The sequence below is a fragment of the Xenopus tropicalis genome, chromosome 10 (assembly GCF_000004195.4).
Source record: "Xenopus tropicalis strain Nigerian chromosome 10, UCB_Xtro_10.0, whole genome shotgun sequence".
Classification (NCBI taxonomy): domain Eukaryota; kingdom Metazoa; phylum Chordata; class Amphibia; order Anura; family Pipidae; genus Xenopus; species Xenopus tropicalis.
The window spans coordinates 8,711,241-8,727,921 of record NC_030686.2 but is presented as its reverse complement, the minus strand read 5'-3'; positions in this window follow the sequence as shown (position 1 = coordinate 8,727,921).

Sequence of the window (16,681 nt, the reverse complement as noted above, 5' to 3'; positions counted from 1 at the left end):
GTACAGGTACTGTTTTATTATTACAGAGAAAAGGGAATCATTTAACCATTAAATAAACCCAATAGGGCTGTTCTGCCCCCAATAAGGGGTAATTATATCTTAGTTGGGATCAAGTACAGGTACTGTTTTATTATTACAGAGAAAAGGGAAAACTTTAAAATGGAGTCTATGGGAGATGGGCTTTCTGTAATTCACAACTTTTTGGACAATGGGTTTCTGCATAATGGGTCCTATACCTGTAGTAGCAGTAGTAGAACACGATTAGAATCTAGTTTGGAGAAACGTTGGGCAGGAAAGTAAAAGCCCCGGGTGTTTCGGCCGGCAGGCTACACGGGAGAAGCACATGGATAAAGGGAGCCGGTGACAGTGAAGGAAAGCGTTCCCGGAGGAATAAAGGAAGGAAGTGGGGTGGATATAAATATTCAGAGATGTTGGAGGGGTTACACGCGCTGCATAACTCTCTCACACACACAAATCCCAATCATATCACAGAGCTGGGGGCTGTCGGTAAGGCAGCTGTGAGGCTGAGAATGTCTCTGGGAACCCAGCCTCCTCTGCCTCAGCTTTCTTGATCTGATCAATTTGCCCCAGGGTTAGATGATCGAATCAGCCCGATATTGCCCCCCTCAAGGTAGCGACCTTCATTGCACACTAAACAGATCTTTTAATGTACGGCCACCTTTAGTCCCCACCTGTCAGTCCCCTTGGCTTTTAGAACATGGCAAGGGGTTGGTAGAGGGAAGACTTTACTTATTCTGATACATAAACGGAAGCCCCAAGGAAGGCCAAAATCGATGGTCTGGTTCTAAACAGGCCTGGACTGGGATACAAAATAGGCCCTGGCATTGCAAGTACCCAGAGGCCCAAACAGCCCCCCCAGCAGCCCAATAAATAGTGACTGTCTGTGGCATCTTACAGCCCCCCTGGCATTTGCCAGAATCAACAGATTGCCAGTCTGGGCCTGTATCTATCCTTCCCTCCTTCATAGTGGAGAATTATCATCAAGTCCAGACTGGAGTCAAAATAGGCCCTGGCATTCCCAGTACACAGAGGCACAAACAGCCCCCCCAGCCCAATACATAGTGACTGTCTGTGGCACCTTACAGCCCCCTGGCATTCCCAGTACCCAGAGGCACAAACAGCCCCCCCAGCCCAATAAATAGCGACTGTCTGTGGCACCTTACAGCCCCCCTGGCATTCCCAGTACCCAGAGGCCAAAACAGCCCCCCCCCCCAGCCCAATAAATAGTGACTGTCTGTGGCACCTTACAGCCCCCCTGGCATTCCCAGTACCCAGAGGCACAAACAGCCCCCCCAGCCCAATAAATAGTGACTGTCTGTGGCACCTTACAGCCCCCTGGCATTCCCAGTACCCAGAGGCCAAAACAGCCCCCCCCCCAGCCCAATAAATAGTGACTGTCTGTGGCACCTTACAGCCCCCCTGGCATTCCCAGTACCCAGAGGCACAAACAGCCCCCCCCCCCAGCCCAATAAATAGTGACTGTCTGTGGCACCTTACAGCCCCCCTGGCATTCCCAGTACCCAGAGGCAACAAAAACAGCCCCCCCCCCCAGCCCAATAAATAGTGACTGTCTGTGGCACCTTACAGCCCCCCTGGCATTCCCAGTACCCAGAGGCACAAACAGCCCCCCCCCAGCCCAATAAATAGTGACTGTCTGTGGCACCTTACAGCCCCCCTGGCATTCCCAGTACCCAGAGGCCAAAACAGCCCCCCAGCCCAATAAATAGTGACTGCCTATGGCATCTTACAGCCCCCCTGGCATTTGCCAGAACCCACAGATTGCCAGTCCAGACCTGGTTTTGAAAGTAATAAAGGAGAACTAATGCCATAATCATTGGAATTTGCCCAAATGTTAGGCACCTACCACTGATTATAATCCTGATACCTCAGGCCAGTTCTCCTGTTTGATAAAATCTGCACCGGTCCAGGGTATTTCTATAGAAGCTCCTCGTTGCCATTGTTTTAAGCTTCTTCTGTCTTCTTTTTGTTCTGGTCCAGACAGACACAGGTAAAGTGAAAGCCAAACTTGGGCACAAAAAGATTTATTTTTGCCAGGCCCAGAGAAAGTAAAGACATAAAAAGATTAGCTTCTACAGAAATACCCCCGGTGCAGTTTTCTGTTAACAGGAGCATCGGCTGGGGTATTGGGTAATGACCATCATGGATACTGGGAGGTGTAAGCCCAATCCAACCAAAGCTGCAAGTGATCAGATGTGATTAGTGCATACTGTATATCCATGCACCCCATACATGCAGAATATGTTTGCACTATAGAACATAAACAATAATAGTATTAGTTATATTAAATATGCCAAGATCAACTGTTATATAACATGTGATAACCCCCATCTACAACTGTGCCCCTCTCCATAGAATCTACCAGCTGCCAGGACAGAGATTAAACTGGAAAATAATGGGCAATAATAATAAAGTGCAACTGTGACATCTGTACTAAAACACACATTTCACTGCAAAACACACAAACTCAGAAAAGTGGCAAAATGCTGCATTTCCAAAAGCGCCCAGCAGAGGTCACTATTGAATTAGTATAAGTGACAAGAACGCTCTATGGACAAATCCACCGAACAAAACAAGCAACTCAGCGTTTTGCCAGCCATGTGGGTAGCCAGTCTGAGTCTCTCATTCAAAACACTGCCTGGTTGCTAGGGTATACAAGACCATAGACAATGATATTTTGAGACAATTTGCAGTTGGGTTTAATTTTTTTACGGTTTTCCAGTTAGAATTTAGATTTTTTTTTTTCAGCAGTGCTCCTGTTTGGTATGTCAACATCTATCTGGTTGCTAGGGTCTTGTTTACCTTAGCAACCAGACAGTGGTTTGAATGAAAGACTGGAATATGATTAGGAGAGGGGCTGAATAGAATGATAAAGAATAAAAAGTAACAATTATAATAAAATTGTTGCCTCATAGAGCAATAGTTTTTTGGCTGTTGGGGTCAGCGACCCCCATTTGAAAGCTGGAAAGATGTAGTAGTGGAAGCAAAATAATTTGAAAACTATAAAAAAAAAAAAAAAGAATGAGGACCAACTGCAAAGTTGCTAGGAATAGGCCATTTTATAACATACTAAAAATAGGGGCAACACAGCAGGGGGCATATCATGCCCACGCGCTTGGCTACTATGGATTTAACCAGTACCCTACAGGGCCAGTCTGACCCACTGAAGACCTGCATCGCTACCTGCATGTAATAAGCAGCTCCCTGACTGAACTCACTGAGGGTTACAGTTGCACCGTACTGCTGGATGTTTTGAGAGGCCCCCTATAGGCTGACAGCACTGGTGATAAATAGTTGCCTATTATTATCCCACTGCTTGGCACTGTGTAGGCTTCCCGTTAGTATTTGTAACTTATAAATAGTTACATAATCCATGGAGTTGGTACTTAATTACTTATGGTTTTAACCGTGGCCCTTTCCCTTATTATTTCCAGCGAGTGACGGCACAATGCTAGGTGGGTACCTGGCAACCAGTCCCGCCTCCAACCATCACTGAGGGCCAGCGGACCACCGTGAGCGGAGCCTAAAGTGGAAGAATCCACGCTGAAGGGTCCCAAGTTGCTGAAACAATAACAATATCATAAATGCAATTTAATTTTAGCCTTAACCGATACTTGGGCTGCGTGACATTTCCCATCTGCTGAGGGAGCAGCACATTCACGTGTGAGGAATTGTACTTATGCTTTAGAAACAGAGCCCAGCAATGTCACGGCTTTACAGCTCCCCGGGGAGCATTGCCAAGTCCCATTATTAACTCTCTCGCTGCCAGTGCTGCTGTGCTTATCCCTGCACCCTGGCCGCCAATCACTTTCTGCGCTCTTGTACCTTAGAGCCATTTCCTTGGAGTTTACCTTTAGAAAAAATGATATATTGTTGCTTTCAGGGCAACTCGAGTTTGTGAAATAGATATGTAGGCCTCTTTTATTAAATGTGGGGCACGGTGCAAAAGTTTTTTAAAAAGAAAAAAATCAAAAGTCCAAACGTCTCATACAATACTATAGGTACACTTTCCCTTTAAACATACAACTGTCCACCTTTAGGAGCAAATAAGTTGAATAACAGTAGTCAAAACACGCTGACCAGAATAATAAAGTAACAACCAGATACAGACTAAAAATGGTAATAAAATGTGCAAGTGTGTGTGCACCATGTGTGTGTGACCATGTATATAACCAGCTGTGTGTGTGTGTGTATATATAATAGTATATAAACTGTGTGTGTGTGTGTGTATGTGTGCGTATATATATATGTATGTGCTGTGTGTATATAAACCAGTTGTGTGTATGTGTGTGTGATGTGTGTGGTTGTGTGTGTATGTGTATATATGTGTAAATGTGTATATATATAACCGTGTATATGTATATTGTAATATTATATATTATATATATATATAAACTGTGTGTGTGTGTGTGTGTGTGTGTGTGTGTATAACATAAAACTGTGTGTGTGATGTGTAGTGTATATATGTGTATGTGTATATATATAATATATATTAATATAATATATATATACACTATATTAAACTGTGTGTGTATATATAAACTGTGTGTGTGTGTGTTATATATATATATTATATATATATATATATATAAAACTGTGTGTGTGTGTGTATATATATATATTATATATATATATATATATATATATATATAAACTGTGTGTGTGTGGTGTGTGGTATATATATATAAACTGTGTGTGTATATATATATATATATATATATTATATATATATATATATATAAACTGTGTGTGTGTGGTGTATATATATATATATATATATATATATATATATATATTATATATATATATATATAAACTGTGTGTGTGTGTGTGTGTGTAATATATATAAAACTGTGTGTGTGTGTGTGTGTGTGTACCATGTATATATATATATATATATATATATACTGTGTATACACATGAAACAGACAGAGGGATATACAGCTAACCAGTGCAAGCAGACCATATGAATTAGTTTACAGTTCCTGCCATACAGCCATATTGGTTAATATAAAGTTGTGAAAATGACTAATGACTAATTCTATAACTTGTTATTGGCAGTTTTACTTCCCCTTACAATATTCCAGGCCTTATGGCACCCCCCCCCCCGTCATACCCACCCCCACTGCCCCCCTGTCATACCAACCCCCACTGCCCCTCTGTCAGACTTCTCACCTGCTTCTATGATGTCTTTATTCACTCAGTACCTGCTTCCCTGGGTCCCCACCACTCTCCACAGAAAGTCACTTCCTGCGCTGAAGTTTCCAAGATGGCGGTGCGTTCCACGGCGGAGTGCAAACCATAAGAGATCGGCTAAAGCGAAGAATCTCTCAAACGATCGGTGTTGTAAGGTGTGCATCGCCACATGAGTAGCGTAATCAGCTCAATAATATTCTATAAAGTCGAAGTGACCTTATTTAACCCCTTCAGTGTCCAAATGGTTTGTTTCCGAGTTGGTGTGTGTTCCACAGTGCAATGAATCCCACAAGAGAGTGACTAAAACAAGGAAACGCTCAAATAAACAGTGTTGTTAGCTCTGTATCATTGAATGACTAGCTCTGCAAGGCCTTCTTAATCAGTCCAATAATACTTCAAGGGAAAGTGACCTCATTTAACCCATTATATACCTACAGTTTCCCTGCCCATTTACTTAAAGTGACATAACCTGCAATCTACAAAGAGAGGAAACTGAGCTCAAAACTTCACTACAAACATAATTATAACAGGATATAAATACATTTTGTGTCCTCAAATATAGAGCAATAAAATGTTTTTTTTAAAAAATGTGTTTTTCTTAAAGTGGCTTAACTCTAAATATATAAAGGGTACAATTAGGGGCACATTCATTATAGTACGACAGGTCCGAATACAAAAAATTCGTATTTTTTTTAAAGTTTACAACGTTCGTGTATTTTCTGCGTTATTTTTGTTAATTTGCGCGACAAAATTTGCAACAAAATCTTATTTGTCACGCCGAGTATGAAAGTTTCGGATTCATTCAAGCTTCGTTATCGCGACTTTCCTTGGGCCGGGTTGGAGCTGCAGAGTGCCATTGAGCCCTATGGGAGGCTTTCCTTGGGCCGGGTTGGAGCTGCAGAGTGCCATTGAGCCCTATGGGAGGCTTTCCTTGGGCCGGGTTGGAGCTGCAGAGTGCCATTGAGCCCTATGGGAGACTTTCCTTGGGCCAGGTTGGAGCTGCAGAGTGCCATTGAGCCCTATGGGAGGCTTTCCTTGGGCCAAGTTGGAGCTGCAGAGTGCCATTGAGCCCTATGGGAGACTTTCCTTGGGCCGGGTTGGAGCTGCAGAGTGCCATTGAGCCCTATGGGAGACTTTCCTTGGGCCGGGTTGGAGCTGCAGAGTGCCATTGAGCCCTATGGGAGACTTTCCTTGGGCCGGGTTGGAGCTGCAGAGTGCCATTGAGCCCTATGGGAGACTTTCCTTGGGCCGGGTTGGAGCTGCAGAGTGCCATTGAGCCCTATGGGAGGCTTTCCTTGGGTCGGGTTGGAGCTGCAGAGTGCCATTGAGCCCTATGGGAGACTTTCCTTGGGCTGGGTTGGAGCTGCAGAGTGCCATTGAGCCCTATGGGAGACTTTCCTTGGGCCGGGTTGGAGCTGTAGAGTGCCATTGAGCCCTATGGGAGGCTTTCCTTGGGTCGGGTTGGAGCTGCAGAGTGCCATTGAGCCCTATGGGAGACTTTCCTTGGGCTGGGTTGGAGCTGCAGAGTGCCATTGAGCCCTATGGGAGACTTTCCTTGGGCCGGGTTGGAGCTGCAGAGTGCCATTGAGCCCTATGGGAGACTTTCCTTGGGCCGGGTTGGAGCTGCAGAGTGCCATTGAGCCCTATGGGAGGCTTTCCTTGGGCCAGGTTGGAGCTGCAGAGTGCCATTGAGCCCTATGGGAGGCTTTCCTTGGGCCAGGTTGGAGCTGCAGAGTGCCATTGAGCCCTATGGGAGACTTTCCTTGGGCCGGGTTGGAGCTGCAGAGTGCCATTGAGCCCTATGGGAGACTTTCCTTGGGTCGGGTTGGAGCTGCAGAGTGCCATTGAGCCCAATGGGAGACTTCCAAAATCATGCACTGAAGGTTCAAAGTCAGCAAGGTTTTTGCGGTGTTTACAATCGTTTGGATACGAAAATTTCGGATTGTAAGTACAAAATTTTTGTATTCAAACGAACGGAATTTTGGGGACTTTTGCAATCAGCAGAAATAATCAGATTTCGGGATTCGGATTGGTACTTTAATGAATCTGGCTCTTAGGCTTCACACCCCCAACCTTATCATACATGTTTTAAAATGGACGTGCTCTTATAAATCCCCAAGACTAATGGGAATTAGAAATTGTTAAATAGAACAACTTAATTATATTAAAGCGCCACACACATTTATAATATTGTGCATATTACTTACAATATTGTGCATATTTGTGGCACTACTGTACGCTTTTAATGCCCAGAGGCTTTTCAAACAAGTAAAAAACTTTCAGGGTTGATACAAAACTAAACACAAAGCATTTGACTAATATTTGGGTATGGCACAAATGCATTACTTAACTTTATTGCAGTAGTTGCCCTTATGAGTATTGAAAGTTGCATATTATTTTTATTCTTGTAGATTGTAAGCTCTTTTGGGCAGGGCTCTCTTCCCCTGCTGTATCTGTTATTGATTGCTTTATATGTTACTCTGTATGTCCAATGTATGTAACCCACTTATTGTACAGCGCTGCGGGATATGTTGGCGCTTTATAAATAAATGTTAATAATAATAATAATAATAATTCCTGGGGAAGTGTCCCGTGTAATGACAACATCGTTCCGTGTGCCCTGACAGACTAGAAGCTCTTTCCTCAGTTGCCTGTACACATATCTCTGGCCATACAAAGTATTTCCGTAGGCAATCCCAGAATTCTGTATGTGTAATGCCAGAATGTTATATCTATGAGTGATAGTGGGCAATCTGGGAATTTCCATACATCTATTGAACAATAACAGAAACATGCTCATTGTGATCCCAGCTTGGCTGAGCCTTGCTATGCAGAAAGAGCAGGAAGTTAATGCCCATGCTGGAAGTTGAAGCGACTGCGTCGGCTAATGTATATATAAGGCAATAACTGGAACATTGTTATTGTTCACTGTGCCAAAGTAGAATGTCTGTGGGTAGGAGGGATATTCTGCTGGATAAATGTAGTTTGGTCAATTTTATAATGTGTCTGGGCTATTTTGCTTAATGCATAAATGCTTATAGAAATTTCCCCTTACACATTTGTATGCGGTTATACAGTGGCGTAACAATAGAGGAAGCAGACCCCACAGTCGGGGGCCCGGACCACGGGATCTGCTTCCTTTATTGTCACATGGTCCCCTTCTTTCAACCCACTCTCTCAAATCCCCTGTCCTGCTCACATATAAATCCCTGCCCACTCTTAGATAACTTAAATAGCTATATCTGAGCGTTTTGGGGGAGAGAGAGAGAGAGATCGGGTGGAGGGAAGGGGGCCGGGCCCCTCTGATGGTTTTTTTTGCAGGGGGGCCCAGTCCAGAGTAGTTACACTGCTGTATACAATATTAGAACACATGCCTGGCCACTTGCAGTTCAAGAAAGAGATAGATGATGATATAGATAGATAGATAGATAGATAGATAGATAGATAGATAGATAGAAGAAGATAATAGATATATAGAAGATGATAATAGAAAATAGATAAATAGATAGAAGAGAATAATAGATAGATGATAATAGATAGATAGATAGATAGATAGATAGATAGATAGATAGATAGATAGGGGGGGGCGGGGCTGGGCCCCTCTGAAGGTTTTTTTTGCAGGGGGGCCCAGTCCAGAGTAGTTACACTGCTGTATACAATATTAGAACACATGCCTGGCCACTTGCCGTTCAAGAAAGAGATAGATAGATAGATAGATAGATAGATAGATAGATAGATAGAAGAAGATAATAGATAGATAGAAGATGATAATAGAAAATAGATAGATAGAAGAGAATAATAGATAGATGATAATAGATAGATAGATAGATAGATAGATGGGGGGGGGCCGGGCCGGGCCCCTCTGAAGGTTTTTTTTGCAGGGGGGCCCAGTCCAGAGTAGTTACACTGCTGTATACTATATTAGAACACATGCCTGGCCACTTGCCGTTCAAGAAAGAGATAGATAGATAGATAGATAGATAGATAGATAGAAGAAGATAATAGATAGATAGAAGATGATAATAGAAAATAGATAGATAGAAGAGAATAATAGATAGATGATAATAGATAGATAATAGATAGATAGGGGGGGGCCGGGCTGGGCCCCTCTGAAGGTTTTTTTTGCAGGGGGGCCCAGTCCAGAGTAGTTACACTGCTGTATACAATATTAGAACACATGCCTGGCCACTTGCAGTTCAAGAAAGAGATAGATAGATGATAGATAGATAGATAGATAGATAGATAGATAGATAGAAGATGATAATAGATAATAGATAAATAGATATAAGAGAATAATAGATAGATGATAATAGATAGATAGATGATAGATAGATAGATGATAGATAGATAGGAGGGGGGCCGGGCCCCTCTGAAGGTTTTTTTGCAGGGGGGCCCAGTCCAGAGTAGTTACACTGCTGTATACAATATTAGAACACATGCCTGGCCACTTGCAGTTCAAGAAAGAGATAGATGATGATGATAGATAGATAGAAGATAATAATAGATAGATAATAGATAGAAGATAATAAAAGATAGATAGATAAATAGATGATAATAGATAGATAGATAGAACATCTCTCTGCCTGCATATGAGCTGTGTAAATTGCTGTGCATGACACCATCATTTCCATATAATTCCATCCATATAGCCTGACCCATGAAAATAAAGTATGTCAGCTACTTGGCCAACAACATGGGAAATGTTGGACAGTGCTGATCTAACATATAGAAGAAGTTAAATCAATGGGAACAATACCAATTTGAAGCATGTCTATTACTTAGTTTGTGCACAAGGCCACAAGGAAAGGATTGCATTGATAAAAATTAACCCCTAACCTCATTAACCCCTAATTAACAGTGTAAATGTGCCATCAGTACTAAGAGCAAAATGAGGGATATTTCATGTCTACTTTAATTTTTTTTGCTCAAAACTTCAATAAGAACTAAAACCTATTTTACAAAAGGCAACAGACCCCAACTTGCTGCACCCAACATCTGAAGTGGGCCCCCCACTGCCCCATTACTCAGCATGAAAAAAGTGGGATCTGGTCCTGGCTTTCACTGGGCATGTTCCTGGTCAGTGACCTACCAGTAGCGGAAGCTTTGAGCAGTCGGAAAGTCACCAGACATGGCCACTGCCACCCCAACGTAGAGAGCAGTTAGGAGGGTAACCTGGGTGAGGACCTTCTTTTGAGAAATAGGGTTTATTTCTCCTTTAAACCAAGGCTGTACCCTTACCCATCTAAGCCATGGGGAGTCATGTTTGAAGAAAATACCCCCTAAAGACTAACATGGATGCAAAGCTACCCAGGATTGATCTGGTCTGACAATTGAAAGCAAATGTTTGGTTGCTGAGGGTTACAAAATCGGTCCACTTATACATACATATTAGACAGCAAGCTTAATAATGTTAGTTTTAATCAAATAGCACCTCTTTCTCCCTTCCTTTCTTTTGTTCTGTGAAAAAGGACAGAACCACCTGTCACCCACTGTATGGAACAATAACCAGGCATTGTAATGGGGAGAAACATTGTAAAAGAGATTTAAAGGAGAAAGTGGAACTGCTTCCAGCTTTATATTTAGCTTGGATAAATCACTGATTTTTTTCCCCTCTGTGCACGACATACTGGAATGGTTTGGCCACAGCACTGGCACAGACTGCACTACGCTATATAACCGGCCAATACAGCTGCTCTTCTTGGGGCAGCTGTGGATTTCACATTGAATAAGGAACATTCCGGGGCATTTCTGCTACAAGAAACTCTCCTTAGGCAGCACAACTGCCTGGCAGGGCCAGCAAATAGCCAGCAAGGAGTTACCCACGTACTGTAACGCTATGAGCAGAGCAGGTGTTTTGACAAATGTGGCAACCCTGACATTTTCTGCAGTCTTTTGGGGGGAAATTGGGATAAGGAAAATTCTAGATGTATCCTCCAATTATATGAAGAACATTGTTCAATGCAGAAAGTGCAATAAAAGAGCAGCAGTGGGGTAAAAACACCCATCAAATTCAATCTCTTGCTATTATAAAGGGTCATTAATAAGCACAAAGGCAGTGTGCAAAGGGGAATCTACTCAGGGATCTACGTGTATCTCTGATCTGTCTGCTTGGTGTAAGTTTACAATTCCCAACAGGATTCCCCCCAGTATGTCACCCAGTCAGTAGCTTATGGTCTCCAAACTCTTCAGCTCTCTAAGATCCCACTCTTTGTTCTTTCAAGGTGCAGTCTTTGTATTAGTGGTGTGCAAACTATTCCCTTTCTACGATGCCTTTTGTACATTATTTGAGTGCAACATCATAGGCCCCCCTTGCTTGGTGTTTACTCTAATTCCCAAAAGGACACCCCAATGTCACCCAGTCAGCAGATTATGGTCTTCAAACCCTGCCACAACTCTTCATCGGCTCTTCAAGATCCCCCACCATTTGTTCTTTTATGATGCCTCTTTGTATTAAGGTGGCCATATACTAAAAGATCCACTCGTTTGGTGAGATCACCAAAGGAGCAGAATTTCCACCTATATTCCCACCTAAGGTGGGCGACAATGGAGTAATCCAATTGTTTGGCTCTTAGGCTAAACGATCGAATTACAATGACTGGATTAGGACCTATTGGAGCAAGGATTGCATCAATGAGCTGTTGCAGTCCCCATTTCGATGGGAAAATCAAACCTGCCCGTTCGATATCTGTCCAATTTTAGGCCATCGGTTGGGTAGGCCCACGGGCAGATAAACTGCTATATTTGTCTGAAGGACCTGAATTGGCAGCTTAAATCTGCCTGTGTATGGCCACCTTTAGTGATGTATAAACTTTCAACAGTGCCTTTTTTTACATTATTTGAGTGCAACATTTAAAGGTCCCCATACACAGGCCGATTATAGCTGTCAATATTGGTCCCTTTGACAGATTCGGCAGCTTATCGGCCCGTGTAGGGGCAGAAACGAGGGGCCTGTCCGACCGATATCAGGCCTGAAATTGGCCAGATATTGATTGGCAGGTTAGAAAATTCAGTCGGATTGGGGACCGCATCGGCTCGTTGATGCGGTCCCCGAACCGACTGCCCCATTGCCGCCATTAGAATTCGATCGTTTGGCCCCATGGTACCCGATATCGCCCACCTGTAGGAGAGGATCTGCCCGTGTATGGGCAGCTTTAGGCTCCTAAGAAGGTTCTTAGGTTCCCAACAGGACCCCCCAATGTCACCCAATCAGTAGCTCCTACACCTCTCCATCAGCTCTCAAAGAGCTTTTGTTTTTTATGGTGCATACTTTGTATCAATGTGTACCAATGTTTCCATTTCTATAATATCTTTTGTACATTAGTTGTGTGCAACATCTGTCATTTTTGCACATTCTCTTTGTATTTAGTAAGATTTTTATAGTAACGTAGTAAACATAAGGAAAGCAAGTCCAACTGATCATTACTCAGGGTTCCCTCTTTGCTCCTGCTATGAAGCCAGTGCACATAAAAGAATATCAGGTTGCACACACAAGATGTTGGAGTCACAGATAATTTATCTCTTGCTTAAGGTGGCCATACACGAGGCGATTTCGCTCGTTGGGCGATGAACGATTATATCGACAAACGAGCGTATGGCGATCGAGTTCCCATACGATATGCCATCCACGGGCAACGATAATTCGGGAAAGATTTTGTCGCATCATTATCGTAAAATACGTACGATCGTACATCTACGTACGATCGAATGTCGTTGACTTCCGCTGCTGGCAATCGTGACATGCGCAGAGAACAATCGTTGAAAGACAAATGTCTGACACTCACACCAACTGGCAGATTTTATCGTTAAACGACCAAAATTTTTAAACCTGGCCGATCGATTTTGGGGACGATAATGTCGGCTCGTTTAGTGGGCCGACGATCGTTCGTACACCACCAACTATACGATAACTTAACGATAGCATCGGATCGTTCGGGAATCGGTCGTTTGTAAGTAAAAAATCGGTCCGTGTATGGCCACCTTTAGAAACAGTTTTTTTTAGATAGGTTACCTTGGTCCGTGTGGTTAATAAATGAGTCTGTCAGTATCAGAATCCTGAGTCGCAACCTATTTGAACTTGAGATAAGAGCCAGATGTTGGATATCGAGGATGCTGGTAGTGCACAAGGGGAGGGCTTGGGGGGTTGGTTATCCCTTAAGCATCCAGGCAATGCTATAACTTTCACAAATGTGTTAATAAGAGTCAACTAATGGGTGGCAATTGGCTTCATGAACTTAGAATGTGAATGTTGGAATAAACAAAAATATAAATCTATTTCCTTTACCTGGGTTCTGTTTACAACCAAAAAAGGGGACGATATAAAAGCATTTATTATCTCATCTTATCAGATAAGGTACTCTGTATTTCTGAGAAGTCACAAGGCTTTCAGCCAGAGAAATATAAGTACCCTGAGCAGGTCCAAGGTTACAGATATCAGAACCAAGGAAGGAGGGGAAGAATGTTTATAGAGAGAGCACAGTAGAACAATTGTCAGATATTGGTGGAAATTACATCAAGGGATAATGAATTGGCAGGGAGGGTAACACATACACACTGCACTACACAATACACTAAGGGGGGAGCATTTAATTATGTTCTTTTTTTCAAGATTCTTTTTTTTTTTTTGTGTTTTTAGCTAAAACTCTATTTTTTGTGTAAATACAACAAGAAGAAAATCAATTAAAAACACTAGCACAATACTTTGCCATATAAAAGCTCTCAGAGTCATGTAAAAGTCAATGGGAATTGTCCCAGGCAAATTGTGTAATTATGTAATTTGTGGTTTTAGAGGTTTGTTGGGGTTGAAGATTTGTGGAAAAACATAAGAACCACAAAAATGTGTAGTTTTCATGTTTTTGTCATTGTTGTTCCACATTGTAATGTGCTTTTAAAAAATGACATTTGTGGTTTTAGTGGTTTATTCATGGTTTCCAAAACCGCTAAGAATCAGAAAGTTGATAAATAGAGGAGTAAGGTATAAAGAAATGGCTTGGGAAGAAATATATGAAGGCGGTGACAGAAAGATATCGTAAAATATAAAAAGCAATCTTTAAAAAGATCACCTTGGCATTCAATCCACATTCTAGTTGTCGGAGACGTTGACCTTAGTAATCGGATAACTGTAAAGTTGTAATCCATAAAGGCAGAATAGAAACTATTTGGCGGGCCAAGCATTAGGCCACACCTTGCCCTTTGCTGCCTTCCTGTGTAAAGGGGAAATCGCGGCTGTGTGGGACAATTATGGGAGTTGATAAGGAAGGTTATTACAAGACCGACTGGAAACAATAAAGCTTTTCATAAAAACTGAAACAGAAAGCAGAGCCGTAAACACTTCCTTAGAAAACAGTGGGAAAATACAACATGTTTTTTTCAAAACCCATCAGTTAATAGAGCTTCTCCAGCAGAATCCTGCATTGTAATCTGTTTTTCCCATGGGGCTAGCCATATTCTTCATTTCCCAGGGTGCCACAGCCATGTGACCTGTGCCCTGATAAACTTCACTCACACTTTACTGCTGCGCTGCAAGTTGGAGTGATATCCCCCCCCTCCCCCCCAGGAGCCGATCAGCAGAACAATGGGAAGGGAGCAAGATAGCAGCTCCCAGTAGGTATCAGAATAGCACTCAATAGTAAGAAATCCAAGTCCGGCTTGGGACTCCTCCAGTTACATGGGAGTAGGAGAAACAATAGGTTAGCTGAAAGCAGTTCTAATGTGTAGCGCTGGCTGAAAGCTCAGACTCAGGCACAATGCACTGAGATGGCGCCTACACACCAAAATTACAGCTACAAATACATTTGTTGGTTCAAGAATAAAATATTAAATGGCGGAGGGAATTATTTGCTGTGTAACAGTGTCATTTAGAAATAAATAATATACCATAAAGTCATGACAGCAGCCCAGTTGTCCAATGATGTTCCCCCTGCGGATTTGCTTCTGATTATCAGTAATGGGTTCAGACAAAGCAGATTAAATGACCTGCCTGCAGACTCTCTACTCATTATGATTGTCGGGCTCAGACAAGGCCGGATAGGCAATGTTCATCAGACAGTGGATTTTCATGGAAAAGCTAAGACACTTCTGGGTATTTAGCTAATATTGTGTATTTATTTTCCTGTTGGTAGACTGTAACCCCAATAATGGTTAAAGGAAACACTCCACATTAAAGTTTAGAAATGGTGTATTGACATCATATTTACAAGACAACAGAATCACGGCTTGTCATTATGTACAGAGTAAACAAAACCACGTGGCTGCGGTGCCCAACGATCCATACAACCCATTGCAGTTTGTGCTTACAGAATCTTTACATATATACAGAGATATGCATAGCATTACGGTATTCTCGGTGGATTATTTAGACATATTTCATCTTAGTGCAATTTCCTTCCCTTGTAGAACTGGACAAACAGGCAGTATTAGAGCCGACAGTCGGTTTGGCAAGGTTGGAATAAAGGAGACCTTCTACACTGCTCCACCTCGTCAGAATGTCCTGATTAATTGCACCGCAAGAATAGCAATGTTTCATCTCAAATTTAACTAAGGCAACCACGGCCCTTTAGCAGGGAAGGTCTGTGCCCCAAAGATGCCCCAGTAGCCCCCCATCTTCTGCTGTTTCCCAGCACTTACTCTGTGCTGCTGGCACTTACCTGAGCTTAGGGGCCCACTCACAATATACTGTATATATTTATAGAACAAAACAAAGCTAATTAGTATTTAATAGTGATGAGCGAATCTGTTTCGCTTCGCCGGACAATTCGCGAATCTTTCAAAAGATTGTCGCGCGACAAAAAAAATTGTCGCCCACGAATATTCTTTTGTCGTCCACGGCTATTATTTTGTCGCCCGCGGCTATTATTTTGTCACCCACGGCTATTATTTTGTCGCACGGCTATTCTATTGTCGCCCGCGGCTATTATTTTGACGCCTGCAGCTATTATGTTGTCGCATGGCTATTATTTTGTCGCACGGCTATTCTTTTGTCGCCCGCGGCTATTATTTTGTCACACGGCTATTCTTTTGTCGCCCGCGGCTATTCTTTTGACGCCCGCAACAACTTTTGGATGTGCGGCAAATTTTTCCGTGGCAAATTTTTTAATCCGTTTCACGAAACAATCTGCCAATGGCCGCGAATCCATGCCTGGTGACACATTTCGCCCATCACTAGTATTTCATTTAAAATAACATTACATGGCAGCTCAGGCCTGTAGCATTAGCTTCTATTACATACAATCTTCATTTTTGCTAATGATCCCTAAGTGTAACTTCCCATGAGCATACTGAGCATGTGCAGTGCCACCGACACTCTAAAGATCACCCAACAAGATCCAAGATGGGGAACTCCTGGATCATTACTATTATAGGGCTGCTGAACATCATCTCCCTAATGAACAACATTACCAGGGCATAAGATTGTTTCAAATACATGAATTATATTATCTGCAGGAGGATT